Source organism: Lactuca serriola, chromosome 8, assembly GCF_051521515.1.
Source record: "Lactuca serriola cultivar US96UC23 chromosome 8, Lser_US96UC23_V15, whole genome shotgun sequence".
In the NCBI taxonomy this organism is placed as follows: Eukaryota; Viridiplantae; Streptophyta; class Magnoliopsida; order Asterales; family Asteraceae; genus Lactuca; species Lactuca serriola.
The window spans coordinates 250,198,459-250,205,380 of NC_136415.1; positions in this window are offsets into that span (position 1 = coordinate 250,198,459).

Consider the following 6,922-nt stretch of genomic DNA (forward strand, 5'->3'; position numbering starts at 1 on the left):
ATGGGTGTTCGCGATCCATACTACATCTCCCCCCAACATCAAGTGTACCAAGATTTCCTACGTAACCTGGATGCACGCTTTTGGATGCAAATTTCTGATCTCAGTTCCTTCAATCCAAGCCGATAGCGGGCCAAGCACATCGTTCACCCTTGCTCGCGAATTTCACACCGAGTTGTCACAAAAAGCATCTTCGGGCATCTCGAGCCCGGTCAAATTAATAGATGTGAACTCTTTTTCCTCCAAAGCATGAGATATAAGCACTCCCCCAGTTTCTCAACCATTTTCTTAGACAAGTGCGACTCCATGCGTCAGCGCACTATGGGGGAAATTTTCATCGGGGAACCTGCACGTACAGTTGGCTAGACTCTGACAAAACCGCAGTTTACATCCTTTCGAGCTGGATCGGTTCTTCATTCGACTCACACGACCCCGACACTTTGCTTCCTCTAGACTAGTTGACCCAAGCGGGCATATTTCTAGAGTTTGGCAATGATAAGGGTGAAGAAGCAGAGGAAGAAAACGAAGAAGATGATGATGAGATGCCCGAGGCGGAAGACCATTTTGACCAGCCTCCTATACAGCAACAGATGTATTAGCATGACCACTTCCAGACTCCTCCATAACATTTTGACCAGCCTTAGTATCAGCCGTAATAGCAGGGGAGACATGAGATCCCATCATATTTCCCCCCTACATTCTTTGACCAATTCACCATAATGTTCTCCACTGTTCAGCGCATCAACACTCAAACGCAGGAGAACACCTGAGCCATTCAGGATGTGACGACTCGTGTTATTAGATTGGAGTAGTCCTTCCCATCCACTTCCCGTAAGGTCTAGGATATGTGTGACTACCACTATCTTCACATACACTTTCCACCTCCCGATCCTCCGATTTAGGTCGTTTCTGCCCTTACCTTAAGCATTGAGGACAATGCTTGTTCTTAAGCTTGGGGTGGGGTATTTCTTTTTAGATTTTCATTCATTTTTAGTTAGGTTGCATATGATATTAGTTTTAAGCTAAATTGCATTCATTTTTTTTATAAAACTCCAAAAAGATTTTATTTTCTTCTTTTCCACTTTTTATTTTTGCAGAACATTTAGCTTAGAGCATTAGCATTCATGCATTTTTGTTGTTAGTTTATTCTCACCCCCTTAGATGCCATGGAACATGTTCATAATTATTGTATAATTATTGGTCCAAGATCTTGTTGTTATCTCACACATCGAATCGGGACCATTAACCGTAGTTTAGGACTTCATACTTGGGATCAACTGCTGGAGCTTAAAGGGGTAAGTGATCATGGCCAGGTAGTTTTCATGAAGAATTATGCATACAATACTAAAAAATGTAGGATATACTAAAGCAATGGATGTTTTTATCCTGCGGTCGATACCGCTGAGAGGATCACACTTGATCATGTTTGAATCGTTAGGATAAAGCACTGGTGCTTGTCCCCGAGTAGAATCCTTATCTGTTCTCTTTACATCTCCATATTTTTTGGTGATTTCCTTAGGACTTTAGAGAGTCTTTTAGCCCATATTTGGACATTTTCATTATATTTGGAAAATCTCAAGTTTGAAAAGGAGCCTACATCTCTATGCTCCACACATGGTCATTTTCACAACTTAGACCATTCAGATTATTATTATTACCCTACGGTTCCACTTACATATTTTTGGGAACCAAATTTTGAGTCAAAAGTTTTCTTGATAAAAAAAACGAGAAGCTCAAGCACGCAAATTCCAAGTTGCGATTATCTTAAATGGGTCCGGTTTAATTATTGAACAAATTTTCATACATTTTTGTCACCCAACGTTTGATACTCATTTATTTAGGTATGTTTTATTATATATAGATCGAGTTGTTTTTGCAAATTAATGATGTTAGGGAGTCTATCGATTCGGATGCTACCGGAGGTTTGGGCCAACACTAAGTGAACTGATTCCTACAACAGTGCCCGAGCGATGAAACCCGATCACACATGAGAGTAGTCGATAGATGTGAGATCACATAGCTTTCTTGATAAGAGTGTACACTTAAAGAAGAGCTCCACACGAGCCTACCCATTTGATTTCTCCCTACTTCAAATGTTCTTCATTGTATGCATATTCCATGGGGACTACGTCTAATCGTCCTTCCTTACTCACCTAGAGGAGTCGTCCTGGCTGTGGTTCATGGTTCCATTATCATCGGATGAAAAATTCTTGGGATAACAGCGAGATCAATTCTTACCGTGTTGACTAACGGTGACCAGGTTCTATGGTTCTGACCATTCTTTTTATTTTCCTTAGGATAGTTCATCCAAAGTTCATTTTAGTCTTGTCTTTCTTGAGGACAAGTAAGGTCTAAGCTTGGGGAGATTTGATAGTTTTATTTTATTTACTTCTTTTTATATTTTATTTTAGTATATTTCATTCATATTTTAGTTAATTTCCATGCATATTTTCGTTTTTGTTATTTTATGACTATTTCGGGTACTCTCTAGTTTCGTGAGCGTAATTGCAAGTTTTTTCGGAGACTAGCAGAGCAGGATCTGTGGGAGGCGATTGGACTTGGAGGACAAAAAGGATCTTGGGCTTGATGAATATGGAGATGATGCATGGAGTAGGCTTGTTGATTATTTGAAGGCTTGGAGGAAATAAACTTTAAATTTGCAAGAAATGAAAGAATGTTCGAGGGTGCGAAGATTAACGATCGGGTGATTACGTGAGCTATGGATCATTTGGAGAAGTCATCTTGGGCTTAAATTGAAGAAAACATGAAGAATATTGGACTACAATCTTAGTGGATTCGTTATGGGCCCGTGGGCTAAGTCATTGGAAGCCCAAATCACAAATGACCCAACACAGCGTGCGGGCTACCCACACAATAATACACAGGTCATGCAAGGCCCTGCAGGGGCAATTCCGGAAATTATTGTTTTGAGCTATATGAGGAAGGTTGGTGTGCCACTTTTCCCGACTTATACACATCCGATTTTGGAGCACTTTCTCTGTATATTTTGAAGATTTGGAAGGCCAAGAATACTTGAAGAACATCATCTTTTCATCTCTAAATCTTGCTACATGTTTGGTATATTTTACTTTAGTTTTAGTTTCTTGAGTTTAACCATGCTAGGCTAAACGATCTTGTTTGACTTTAGTGAAATCCTTTGAATGTTTGTTGAATGTTGAAGACTCCATGAACTTGTTCGTGAATCTTTATGAGAATGTTTTTTGTTTTAACATCTTATTACCACTTGTATGTTTTTATTCATGAGTTTAAATATGCTTGTGATGATTAGTTGGCTAATTTCTTGATTAAGTAAAGGATCCTCAAATTAGCAAGCAAAAAAATGATTTTTGTGTTAGTTTTGCTTCACACATTCATAAAAACAATTTCTCTAACATGGTAGTGAAAGCGTTTGACTCCTCTTGGATTTGGTGACTTTTTGGTTCTTAATGCTAGTTGGCTTTCACTAATTACATGCTTAATGGAAATTGTGACTTTGACTAAGGAAATTGTTATGAGCTTTTCTAACCATTTTAAAAACTAAGAAAAGTCTAGGTAATCTCAAGCTTCTTGGATTACAATAGCCAAATTAAAGATTTAAAACAAGTATTGCACTATTGGATTCTAATGATATATTCATCAAATGTTCAAGTGAGGAAACCTTAAGTCAACCATCTTTCTCTTATAGATTTTACGTCAAACCCTTGTTTTTCTTGAAATTGTCTATTTAAATCTAAGTTTAATTCTAGTTTTATTTCAAGTATTTCAAAAGATCAAAACCCCTATTTTTACTTTTATTGTTAATTACAAGTATTTAGGGTTATTAATTTTGTTATCCTCTACAACCACCAAATTTTGGTGCCGTTTCCGGGGGTGGTTTATTTTTAATCAATTTGTTTCTCTATGCCAGATCAACATATATGTGCTTTGATTTATAATCCGGAAATTGAAAAAGAATCAAGGCGTTTGACGAAGAAAAAAAAAGAATAGAACGTGGTTAAACTTCAAACCCTAACGGGGATCCGAAGGTTGAAACCACTTCCTCTAGTGACACCGAATCGGATTCTAGCCCCGACCCTCACCAAGAAATTCCCGAAACACCACCCTTACAACAAAATCCACCCATCATAAACCCAATTCCAATGGCGGAAGGGGAAAGACCAACCGAAAGATCCTTGAGACAAATGATGGAAACCGATGTTACACAAAATCCAACCGGTATCAATTACCCCGTTTTGGAAGGAGATTCAGAATCGAAGTCAAGTTTAGTTCACCGTCTTCCAATTTTTCGTGGATTGGAGAATGAAAACCCACATAAACACTTGAAGATGTTCCGCATCATTTGCACTAGCATGAAGCCACAAGAGTAAACCGATAACCAAGTCAAATTAACGACAATCCCCTTTTCATTGGCCGATAATGCAAAGGATCGGGTGTTGCGGTATTGGAGTATTGGTTGGTTATGCCAGACACGGCTATACTAATTGCTAACAGATACGGTGTTATCTTTATTTATTTAGGCAAGCAAGGTTCTTCAACATGGTTCCCATATTGATATGGCCCGCAAAACATACCAAATCCTGCATATGTCGTTATTGCCCAAGTTAACCCTAACCATTATGCAATGGTTGATTTACAATGAACATATCCAATGCCTGATTTTTTGTCCAGGATTCTCCGAACATACAAATCAGAACATCCGGCTGCATGGGAAACATTATATAGTGCTCACTAAATGTTTTCAATCCGCATAACGCACCACACAATTGTAATACCGGACCAGTTAATATTCGTGATAAATGAATACAAACTTTGCTTTTATTCCATTTTATATAGCCGTTCAAATTTTATAATGTCATCTGAATTTATAATGTCGTCTGAATTTTAAATGTCAGCTGAATTTTAAAATATTGTCCGAATTTTATACGATTACCGAAATTTATAATAATAATAATAATAATAATAAACTACTAAAAAAAGAACATAATTAAAAACAACAAAAAACAAAATAGGGGAAAAAAACAAAAGACAAAAAATCACACCATGGGGTGGAATTGGAAAAATAAAGGGGTAATTATAGCATTAACCTAAATAAATATTCTATCTCTATGTCACTGTGATGTAAATGAATACCACTATGTTCAAATCAAAATAATATACGTATATTTACATGAATGACCCTTGAACTTATCCTATAATTCATATATTATTTCTTTTCATGCCTAAAGTTTACTATAAATGAATGTGTCCTAAACTTTATTTTTATTCTACCATATTTTGAAAAACGATAGGCTAAGTAAAAAAAATAAGTCGGCCGTAATATTTGCCATCGTTTGATGAGTTAAATGACGAGTTATGTTCGTTTATTATTATTCAAATATTTATGTTTTTATAAATCACATATTTATATTTGTGTGTATTGATTAGGCTAATGATATTTACAAAAACAATGCATCTCAAGATGACAATAATGAAAGTACTTACTTCATTAGTGACACATTAGAATTTGAATCTAGCATGACATAAAGTCTTAGATTTATTAATATGGTTATTAATCAATAATTTTACTGGTATCTAATAAAAAAATATTTTTTAGGTATTTAATTCTTGTCAACAACTAATAGATTGGGTGCAAAATGTGGGGCGTGGACTTAGTTACGTTATTATAATAAAAAGATCCAACTAATCAAACCTTTTGCATAGCATTTGTCTACATGCATAAAGAAACATAATCCAACTAAACTTGGGAACTAGAGTGTTTAAACTTGGGAACTAGAATGTTTAAAATCAACAATAGATAAATGCATGTTTCTACATGTAATTGTCACATATAAAGACATGACTTGCATGAAAGCATGCAATAATGTATTTCCAAAAGCTAAATGATCACTTTGTAGATGGGATATCAATACAAACATTAAGAGAAAATATATAACGTTTTTAGTGCATCATCGTTGTTGGACCAAGGCCGGAAAAAATTAGTTGAATATGAAATTGAGGAAGCATACAATTTCAGTCTGTTACAAGTCGAAAACATTCTGGTGGACTATAAATGTATTTATTTAACATATCTTTTAGATCTTGTGCTCAATTGAATCATTTTTCCAATAAGCGTGATAGTGGTAAATTTTGCAAATTTTGTTACTTATGGTGCATTTCAACTAATTATTGCTCATATATCTTATATGATGCACTTAGTGCCAATTGAAACCTATTTTTTTTTCAGGTGACAAAAAGGTGTTAAATAATGCCAGAGTTTTTAGAGTTTTTATTGAAGATGAAGCTGAGTAAGTCAGAAATAAACACAGCCTACTTTGATTGAGTTTTCTAGACACATGATGATGTGATATTCTAGGGCTATTTTAAAAAAAATACCCTGAGTGAAGCAAAAATTCGCAATTTTTGTCCCATTTGCATCTGCCAGACCTCAATGTATACAAATTACAATCTGTTTTTATTATAGTTTTGACAAAAACAGAACATTTCATCTATTAAATTTTTTTAAAATATATTATTGAAGTTAATAATAGTAGGGTTGAATGATGATAAAATTCCGGGGTGTCTTTAGAAGGGTTTGGTGATGAGGATGTTGACCATGGTCAAGATTCTTATTATGGCAGTTTCATAGATGACCGGATAAACCCAGAGCGGCAACCACACAAGTTGTTGAATGTGATATGATGGAAAATTATAGGTATATTAATGTTCCTTTGAATTTTAATTCTATAAATTTTCTATCACAACGTGATATTATCTGGCATGAAAGGTTATTTTGGTCATACTGAAAAATCTACATGTAACTTCTTTTTGTTTGGGTGACAGACGATTTTTACTCACACAATCACCCGTAATCAAAACACTACAGTTCCCAGGGACCCTAGTCCTAATGTAGACCCAAGGCATTGATGGGTTTTGAGCATTACAACAT